The sequence below is a fragment of the Ostrea edulis genome, chromosome 4 (assembly GCF_947568905.1).
Source record: "Ostrea edulis chromosome 4, xbOstEdul1.1, whole genome shotgun sequence".
NCBI classification, from domain to species: domain Eukaryota; kingdom Metazoa; phylum Mollusca; class Bivalvia; order Ostreida; family Ostreidae; genus Ostrea; species Ostrea edulis.
Window position 1 is genome coordinate 69,592,301 of NC_079167.1, and position 10,869 is coordinate 69,603,169.

Below are 10,869 nucleotides of genomic sequence, written 5' to 3' on the forward strand. Positions count from 1 at the left end.
TTCATTAACTTAACCTTCTATTTTGCTTATTATTGATATAATAGGCCACCCAAACTTCCGCCAGAGTTCGTTTGCTTACAAACCAAACTCTTCCAGTTAGGCATTATGGGATAGCGATTTCGTAGGCCGCGTATACTGTGTGATTTGATTTGATTTGATGTTTTCCACCACACTCAACAATTTTTCAGTTATATGGTGGCACCCAGTTTTTGTTGGTGGAAGAGAGAACCCAGATACAATGCACCTGGGAAGAGACCACCGACATTCCCAAAGTAAACTGGGAAACTTTCTCACTTACCGGCGCGAGCAGGATTCGAACCCGCGCCGACAGAGGTGAGAGGCCGTGTGATATTGAGCGCGATGCTCTAACCGCTCCGCCACGGAGGCCCCTATATACTGTGTGACGTCACTGTAGAATGACGAAAAAACATAACGTCAAACGTAAACAACTTTCAAAACAAGAACGTAAACATCAAGTTCATTACATTACACAATTATTTGAACAGTCTCCCTACTTTGTAATGATCTTTTGATCATTTTATGTTAAAATAAAATCCATACTTTTATATTAATGCTCTTAATGTCAATATCTGGCAATGCATCAAATTCACTCATGGATGCCATCGTATTACATCCGAGATCTATGTCGAGTGCGCGAGACATTCGAGGAGTTCCGATTGAGAGGTATATTCGTAGGTAACGTAATGAGACCAATCGTAACTACTCGGCTATTTCCGTAACCGGTTACGGAAAAAGACGAGCGCGTGATCCGATTGGCCTCAACGGGGAGTTTGATAGGCCACCGTACCGTGGTTTCAGCGGGTGAAACGTTACGTTGTATGAGCGTTTTCAGTGGATGAAACGTCACAATATCACAAATTACGTTGTATAAGCGTCTTCACATCGGCTGCCACGTAACTAATCTATTCATTCGCCATCTTCAATTTGCATGATTTGTAGCTTCCAATATAATTCGTAAATTTCCTTCCGGTTGGTGAGTAAAAACTTTTACTTATATGTATAACTAAGGTTTTATCGTGCATGTTTACAAATATGTAAACAATTTAGTGTGTTTATAAGTATGGAAACCACTAAGCATCAGTATTCTAATGTTAAATTTTATATGTTTATTAATATAAAAGCAACTACATGTGTTATATTATAAGTACATGTATATGTAAATATATAAAAAAAAATTCAGGTATGTTATTATACGTGTGTATTTTGTAAACTTCTTTTATGACAACCATTTAGATGCAATGTCGCAGTTTGTATACATGCAGGCCTGCTGCATACTATTATATTTAATATATGTAAGCTTGTTGGATGTATGCGATTTGTGATTTTGCATCTATTCTATATTTTCATTATTTAATTAAATCTATATATTATGTAATTAAGTATACCACTTCTTATGGTTGATATTTTATCTGTCATACAATTTTAACATAAGTACTAACTCACCACTTATCACATTATGCATCTTCAGTTTTATACACATAATACATACTATCGAATAAGAATTATGGAGCCATGTCGTGCTACGAGCATCTAGCATCTAGCTACGGAAACATGGTACAGGGTCTGAGGTGTAGCACCTGACGACGATCTCAAAATTGTTGTCTGGCATAATATACACAGCGGGGTTAAGGTGTCCCGAGTAAAATAACAAGCAATAACAGCATATTCATATAAAAGTAAAATTCTTTCAAGCGTCGCATATTTTTAGTAAAAATCGTTTGTCAATACATTAACAAACATCGTATCACGTAGGGAAATCCTTTGCTTACCTATTACGTCGTCATACAAGTGACGTAGAGCTATTTTTATCCGCTAGACTTTTAGTTGTTTATCACCTCGTTCCAGGTGAATGCACTCAAATCATTTGCAGCTTGGGCTTGATATGTCGACATTAATATGGTAAATTTAAAGAGTGATACGGATCGGTACAATATCCTCTCAAATATAGCAATTTCCATAATCTCAACTCAAATGTTGGGCATTTTCCACATTCACATCCAAATCGTATCTAAACGAGGCAAAATATTGTACCTTCCGTATCAAAATCCTAAATCTGCAACTAGTTACCTTTCTGAATATGCCTAGGTCGAAATAAAATATCGTCATCTTTCACCTGTAACGAGTCGATATGTACATGCGTTGGTTTTCTTTATTCTAAATGACTATACACATCGGGGGCGATATCAAGGTCACAAAGTGATGTAAAGATTACTTTACAGTCTTTCGTTCACATATTATATATAAATATATGAGACTTATATATTATTGAAGAAATTTAGGGGGGGGGGGGTCATCTAACAAACAGATTAAAACACATACAGCTTGAACACTAGATAACGGCAATAAATAGCGAGAAAATATTATGACATTTTCCCCGCGATACAACTATAGACCTGTACGTCGTGACGTACTTTTATATTGTGACGTCATATAGTATGAAGTGCACCGATGTACATTTTATGATGATTATTTTAACTTTACTCGGGACTAAAAACTAGTGGCATTCTATTATCAAAAATTTCTTTGGCGACCCTACCCTAATTCTTTTCTGTATATATTTTAGTTATTTCACATGTATATACATACCTACATTCGTATTACTATTACCTGTTACTAATATTCCTAATTATTACCTTCTATTAAAATCCAAATAAATATTAAATATTCTGTTATTTATAAAATACTATAATAAATTAAACATAAATTATTAATAAAATTATTAAATAAATCAAATAAAAATTATTATTAGATTATTAAATTTTTTTTTTTTAATTATTGAATAAAAGTCATTGTTAAAATTATTAAATAAATTAAATATAATCAAATATAAATATTATTAATGTTATTAAATAAATTAAATAAAAAAATGTTACTAAAATTACTAAATAAATTATTAGAATAAAGTATTAAATAATTTAAATAAAAATTATTATTATTAATAAAAATTATTATTAATATTATAAATTAAATTAAACTTATCAAATATATATAATAAAATTATTAAATAAAATAATAAATTTTCTGTTTCAATTCTATTACTTATTTATAATTTTCAATTTTATTACTTATTTATAATTAAATCGATATCATTTTACATATTATTTTATTTAATAAAATATAAGTTACTTCTTTATTTCGTTATAATTTATGACCTATGACCACATGTATGTGCCCGGCCATCAAAAGACAGTACCAAAGTCATCAGACGTGTTGGTACACGATGGTCCTTATTTATTTATTTTTAAACCATGGGACAACCCATACGTCCCATATGTATGTTACTACAACACACTTCAACTTCACTATGTTGGTGCATTTAGGAGGTGTTGGAAGGTGAGGCTGGATCGCAATGAGATGGATAGTATTATATCAGATATATAATACAGTCACCAATCGGTTAACGATATATAGTTAACCAATCCTACGGATATCAAACAAACATCTACATGTATTCATCGTTTTTAAAATATTGTTTACGCAATTATCGAACCTGAATCAATCTTTTTTTTTTATTTCATTAATTTCAATTAGAGACGGATATGTACATTACAATCGTTTTTTAGCTACCTGGGTTGGAGGTGGATTTATTAATGGCACTGCAGAAATCGTGTACAGGGACGGCCTGGTGAATTGTCAGGCTCCACTAGGCTATTCTATTAGCCTTATTATTGGTGAGTAGCTAATAATGAAACAAATCCCATCAATTGATTGATTGAATATTGTTTTACGTCCCTCTCGAGAATATTTCATTCATATGGAGACGTCACCACTGCCGGTGAAGGGCTGCAAAATTTAGGCCCATGCTCGGCGCTTATGGCCAAGGAGGGAGGGATCTTTATTGTGCCACACCTGCTGTGACACGGGACCTCGGTTTTTGCGGTCTCATCAGAAGGACCGCACCATTTAGTCGACAAACAAGGGGTACTGAGGACCTATTCTAACCCGGATCCCCACAGGAGTACATCCATCTCATAACGCCAGAGACATAGATATTTAGTCCTTCAATAACCCATACATATATGAAGGAAATACCAAAATACCCTATACTTACATAGACCGCTCAAACGGCTTTTCCAAAGTAGTCTGTGAGGAGAAATCCAGTCCTCTTGATTATTGAATTTTGAATTTTACCTGTTGGGGTGGGGGTGGGGGGTGGGAGTCCGTATAGCAGTTAACGATTTGTTTCCTTTTGAAATATCATAGCATAGATAAAATGTAATATTTTGATACTCTGTCATATAATGCAACCATACGTATAGAACGTTTAAACCAAGAGGGGTTGAAAGAATGCAATTCTGGATTCTTATTGTGGAAACAACGCTTAGGAAATAAAGATAAACAGGTTTATCAATACTTTTTTAAAAATTGAAATGCAGGAATATGGGTGATAAAGGTAAAATAAAATCTCAACAGTTGTTTTAGACGTTGAATTGTAACTAATTTTCAGTATTTTCCTTTAATTTGTATGCTCATAAATTATAATATTCGATAATTTTTTAATGACTTAAAACCTAGAATCATTAAAGCTTCCAAACATGGAGACAATGAACATTTGTAGCAAACTCGCACTTACAGCAATGAAGCCCCTTATATTGTTTAAACCCGCCATGTACAGGTATACAGACATACATGTACATCCCATTTTGCGTCATGTGCAAACAATAGCTTTCCCATTTGTCGCTCCATTAACCACAGATCACCTTTATACTCGCCGCTCCATTAAAGCTGTATGGTCCGAATTACAATACTTTTTTTCCATCTCGTAAAAACGCTATTAAATCATCGCACGTACGACATATCATAAATTATTTCACCTGTTTTAACCCAAATTATTTGATTTTAAATCGATGTTTACAAATAACCGCGTCACTCTGCCATTTCAAATGACAATCAGTCAAACCTCAAACTTTCAGATCATCGGTGGTCTTATCTGTGTAAAGCTGTGTATTTTGTTATAACAGTTTAATCATAAGTTTAATAGAAATAAAAATATCAAATACCTCTTAGTAAATCGTCGTTTTACGCTCTTTCAGCCTTAAAACTAGACAATCTCTACCCAGAGTTATCGTTCCTTACACTCACTTACACCTGTTAACGTCTCAAAATAAGCAATGTTATTCCACATGTAAATCCACTTTTTTGAGGCTAATAAAACTAAGAACTATTTTATAAAATATCGGGAAAATGTAGGACAAGCAACTATTTGTAAATTTTCTACCATTACTATATATTCTTCATGTACCTATGTATAGACCTGGTGCAATAGAACTACCCAATATCCACGTTTCAACCCAAATCAATGCTTCTTGTGTCACAAAAAGACTTGACATCTGCTCGATATTTATTTATTTATGTATATTTTTGTAACTGAAGTCTAAACCATACGTTATTTGAGCATACGTGCCATTTTACAAAAATATTGTAAAACCCTTGAGACGTTGACAGAGGTGTAAGTGAGAGCAAGGAACGGCAACTCTGGGTAGAGATTGAAAACTAGACAGTTGCGTACGAGTTAATACATCATGTTGGGATTCCCCTGACGCGCGTGGGTCTATTTATAGACGTCTATTATGGGATGATTTATGTATGTACCCACTATATTTACTCTCTAAATAATTGTCGCACTGTTATCTTTTAGATGCAGATGTTTTCAAGCATGTAATTAAGGGAAAGTTAATAACTTTATAAAGTAATTAATCTGCTTTAAAGTAATTATGTACAAAAATAATTCATGAACATCGGGTCATATAGCTTTAAGTAGATATCGCCATTACAAATCTGTTAATTTCGTATGTTGTTTTTATCTATTCATTTTTATTTTTTATTTATTTATTTTTGCAAAATTATTGGGGCGGCGAATGCCGGCCCTGATGTTCTATAAATACTTTTCTCCCGTAATCCGAGAGTTCCGTGATCCGTGTTTTGCCAACCGGGACTCCCCATACGTAACAATAGGATGACGTCATACTAGTATTACGTCACAACATTTCCTTTGTTGTTACAAGGCCAAACTTCCGCCAGAGTTCGTTTTCTCACAAATAAATTCTTCCAGTTAGGCATTATGGGATAGCGATTTCTTAGGCGCGTATACTGTGTGACGTCACTGTAGAATGACGAAAAAACATAACGTCTAATGTAAACAGTTCTTGAAAAACAAGAACGTAAACATAAAATTCATTACTTTACGCTATAATTTTAACAGAGTCTCCCTAGTTTTTAATGATCTTTTGATCATTTTATGTTTGGAATAAAATCCATACTTTTATATTAATGCTCTTAATGTCAATATCTTCAAACTTTTAACTACGAACTACTTCTTTAGTGTCATATGCCCGTGTGATAATCGCGAACTCACGATATACAAATCTGTATATTGTACTGCGTCACATAGGAGAGGTCTATACGTAGGTGACGTAATGAGGCCTCTACGGGGAGTTTGACAACAAGGTGTATCTGCAAACTTCCGCCAGAGTTCGTTTGCTTGCAAACCAAACTCTTCTGCGTATCCTGTGTGACGTCACTGTAGAATGACGAAAAAACATAACGTCAAACGTAAAAAGCTTTCAAAACAAGAACGTAAACATCAAGTTCATTACTTTACACAATAATTTGAAAAGAGACTCCCTACTTTTTAATGATCTTTTGATCATTTTATGTTTAAAATAAAATCCATACTTTTATATTAATGCTCTTAATGTCAATATCTTCAAACTTTTAACTACGAACTACTTCTTTAGTGTTATTTGCCTGCGTGATAATTGCGGACTCACAATATACAAATCTGTATACTGTACTGCAAAAAAACCCTTTCAAAACAAGAACGTAAACATCAAGTTCATTACTTTACACAATAATTTGAAAAGAGACTCCCTACTTTTTAATGATCTTTTGATCATTTTATGTTTAAAATAAAATCCATACTTTTATATTAATGCTCTTAATGTCAATATCTTCAAACTTTTAAATACGAACTACTTCTTTAGTGTTATTTTCCTGCGTGATGATTGCGGACTCACAATATACAAATCTGTATATTGTACTGCAAAAAAAAACACCTTTCAAAACAAGAACGTAAACATCAAGTTCATTACTTTACACAATAATTTGAAAAGAGACTCCCTACTTTTTATTGATCTTTTGATCATTTTATGTTTAAAATAAAATCCTTACTTTTATATTAATGCTCTTAATGTCAATATCTTCAAACTTTTAACTACGAACTACTTCTTTAGTGTTATTTGCCTGCGTGATAATCGCGGACTCACAATATACAAATTTGTATATTGTACTGCGTCACATAGGAGAGGTATATTCGTAGGTGACGTAATGAGGCCTCGACGGAGAGTTTGAGTGTATCTGGCAAAGCGCAGTGAGTAGACTTTTCTCCTTAAATTGTGTATCACACGTAAGCTGGGAATCCAGACTGCATTATTTGTAGTTTAGTCTGCGATCTCCTGCTTTTGTTCACTTGGTGCGAAATTTAACAGCTAACTCTACTGATATGGAAGATTTAAAAAAAATAATACTACAATTGTGTGCGTGTCGGGGGTGGGGGTGTGTTATTCTGCAACTAAATTTATTTCCTCCATGATTCTAGATCTGAAACTGATAGGATAGACATTGAAAATGGAATCCCCCATTTTTGACATCGCTGGAGATAGCAAACAGGAGATGGCAAGGACTATACTTCTGCAATAAATGCTTTTCTTGAAAGGAGAAATTCATTCTCTCCGTTTCAAGTTAAAATGAACATTATTTTTAATTCTTATCAAATTAAATAGATTATTTTGTATTTGATGTATTGACAAATATTTAAAGAGGGAGTTTGTTGGTCGGAAGAAGATCCTTAAAACCGTCGAGAAGGTTGAAATCATCAAAGAAAAACACGCAGGCGTCAATGTAAGTTTTTGACGCTTGGTGGGTAAACAGTCCAGTGTGTTTTCATAAAGTGAAATGGGTGTGAATTGGAGATTCTGTATGTAAATCTCTATTTCCAGATGTTTCTGCCACCTTGGGCAACAGACACCTATCTCCTATCACTTCACAAACAGGAGACAAAGATGTGAACTAATCTCCTTATCTAATTATCTACAATTTGAGAAATAAACATTGATATCATTAAATTTTCTTTTTATTCCTGAAGGCTGACGAATGTGGACAACTGCTTAATATACTACAATGAACAAACTTTTGTTCAATATGTGAAAAACAGCATTTGTACTGTTATTTAGGAACATCTTGGTAAAGAGGCTGGTGAAAACCGCCTTGATACCGAAAAGGATAACACACAGCGCCATATAGCTTCACAGACAAGGATGACGAACAAATTCACGTAGCTGCAGATACTGGTAAACATATTGAGGATGATGAACGGATAATTATAGCAAACAAGACAAGTAAACAAATCGAGGATGATGAACGAATTAATGCATCTACAGGAACTTGCGCACAGTTGGAGTTGGCCATGGACGAAGGGGCTATGGTACTATATGATATTAGTAATGTCATTCTAGTGATATAACACTAGATGTTGCAATGTAACATTAGTAATGTTACACTAGTCATGCAACGTTGGTGATGTAGAACTAGTACTCAGTCTGTAAAATTGGCAGTTTAACACTATAATGTTCTATCAGTAATGTAATACTAGTAATTTACCATTAGTCATGTAATAGCGAGCGAAGCGCTGCGATGAGCTCGCTCCAATGATAACACATATGAATCACGTGATTTGCTCTTCATCAGCTGAAAAAAGATGAGTATTACCCGTAATGCATCTGAAAAATGTCGCCGTCACTGCGGTATACTTCATTGACAATCCCGTAATCAAAATAACTAGATTGTTTAGAAAGTACCATAAGCGCTTTTAAATTTCAGACAAGCTTTCCCATACCTTCGTACGTTTTGTTGTGGATAATTGCTTGTTTTGAAAGAAAAACAATCGCAGCTAATGATGACGTCACAATGCACTGTTAACATCAACCGCGTTATATTTCCCGCGTTAAATGAATTGCCTCATGTCGTGTTGTAAGATGTTATGGGCCTTCGCTCGTCTCAATGGTCACACCGTAAACATATTACTAGTTATGTAACCTTAGTAATCATATATTATAAGTAATATAACATATATCGGTAATGTTACATTAGTAATGCTGTACTAGTAATGTGGCACTAGCCAGTATGCGTTTTAATCTGAAACAAGTTTTATTTCTGTTACAGAACTTTCACTTGCAGGAAAACAGACACGAGGATGACAATGAAGAGCCTTTTAAAATTCCTGATTCAGGTATTATTTATTATTCTTTGCATTTGTGATATACCACGATTGTCATTTAGTTGGTGTTAATGATACGTATTTTAATAAGCTGCTTTTTATCAGGACAGAGAAGGGTACACTACCGAAGAACTGGAAGACGTCACAGAACCGTCCTTGCCAGGTAGTTCTGTCAACAATGCAAAACTGGTAACTATGCTTACAAATTACATTCATTTTTATTTTATATCTTAAATCGGCGTATAAATTCCTAGGAATTTATAAACGTTTAATTCTATTGAAAGTAAGTTTGGGAGTAGCACTGTAGGAATGATTTGTAATGGAGAAACGCATATATACTGCATTATCTAAGTTGTAGAAAGTCGGGACATTGGTCCTCGATAGTTATTTGAAACTCTGTCAGGAAAAAGAACATAAAGTACATACATGCATATAATGTCTTGCAATACGCCGGAATATCGATATTGTGTTGTTTAGCCCTAACAGATTACAGTTTGCTTTGAGATATAACATTGTAATGTAGGCTTATTCTTGATGGGCCATGGCTTTGTAAATTAACGCAGTGGATATAAATCCAAACATCTCCAGATATAGGGAGTGTATAGTACATGTGTCTGTCACAACAAGGCGTGTCCAGTATTACACTAGTACTGACCAAAGTAAAAGACAATTGCTGTGAAAGTTTTGCTGAAGAGACAACATATTGTCAATGACAGGATTGTAAGATGTGCAGAGCAATCCGAGTCGGAGTTGAATGGGCATTGAGTATTTCTCGAGTTGAGTGTACGCCAATGATGTGGGAGGATATTGGTCTGTTAGGATTCATAGAGCAGATCTATATGTCACCATACTCTTTAAGCTTCATTTTGTATTCTATTTATCTTACATTCATAATTATTTCTTAAGTTTATATGTATTCTACTTTTAATCTGTGTTTATTTTACTAATATCTGTCTGTATGTATGTTATATGCAGGACCATATTGAAAACTAGCGTTATCGCTAAATATGTAATCCTGGATAAATAAAGGCCTTATTATTATTATAATTTACAACAAAGATCGTATAAATTACAGGTGCCTAAACCAAAGAAGCGCGGACTTGGAAGAAGACTGTTGACGTTTCTGGGATGAAATAAAACACTTGTGAATGAACATGAATATAATGAAATCCTTTTTAAGTTTTCTGTGTTATATCTAAACGCTTTGGAAATAATGTTCTTAATTAGATTAAATATTTTTAACTTTATCAACATGTTTTGTTTGTTCTGTTTATGCCCCCGCCACAAAGTGGTCGCGGAATATAGTTTTACACTTGTCCGTCTTTCTGCCAGGTATGAACGTAGAAAAAATAAGCAAAATAAACCATACAACAAAATGATCTAACATGTTTTGACTTAAGGTATTCAATGTATAATGACCATATTTCATATCTAATAAATGGATGGTGGAATATTTGTAATCATAGTATCATTTTGAAGGGTTCATCAAATAAAAATAATCCACCATAGGAATTTTCAAAATTTTGTTTACTGCTTGATTTATTTCACTTAGAATTTAACATTGAAGTATATGG

At 33.8% G+C, this 10,869-nt stretch overlaps 2 long non-coding RNA genes across 2 annotated transcripts; both read left to right on the plus strand.

Annotated features, from left to right (window-relative positions):
• Nucleotides 1–758: 758 nt before the first annotated feature.
• LOC130054295 (uncharacterized) lies at nucleotides 759–7,695 on the plus strand. Its single transcript, XR_008802600.1, has 4 exons — nucleotides 759–994; nucleotides 3,585–3,692; nucleotides 7,340–7,390; nucleotides 7,619–7,695. It is a non-coding gene; the product is annotated as an uncharacterized LOC130054295 (long non-coding RNA).
• Nucleotides 7,696–7,860: 165 nt separating this feature from the next.
• LOC130054294 (uncharacterized) lies at nucleotides 7,861–10,542 on the plus strand. The gene is made up of 5 exons (XR_008802599.1): nucleotides 7,861–7,920; nucleotides 8,019–8,503; nucleotides 9,241–9,307; nucleotides 9,401–9,484; nucleotides 10,371–10,542. It is a non-coding gene; the product is annotated as an uncharacterized LOC130054294 (long non-coding RNA).
• Nucleotides 10,543–10,869: the final 327 nt, after the last annotated feature.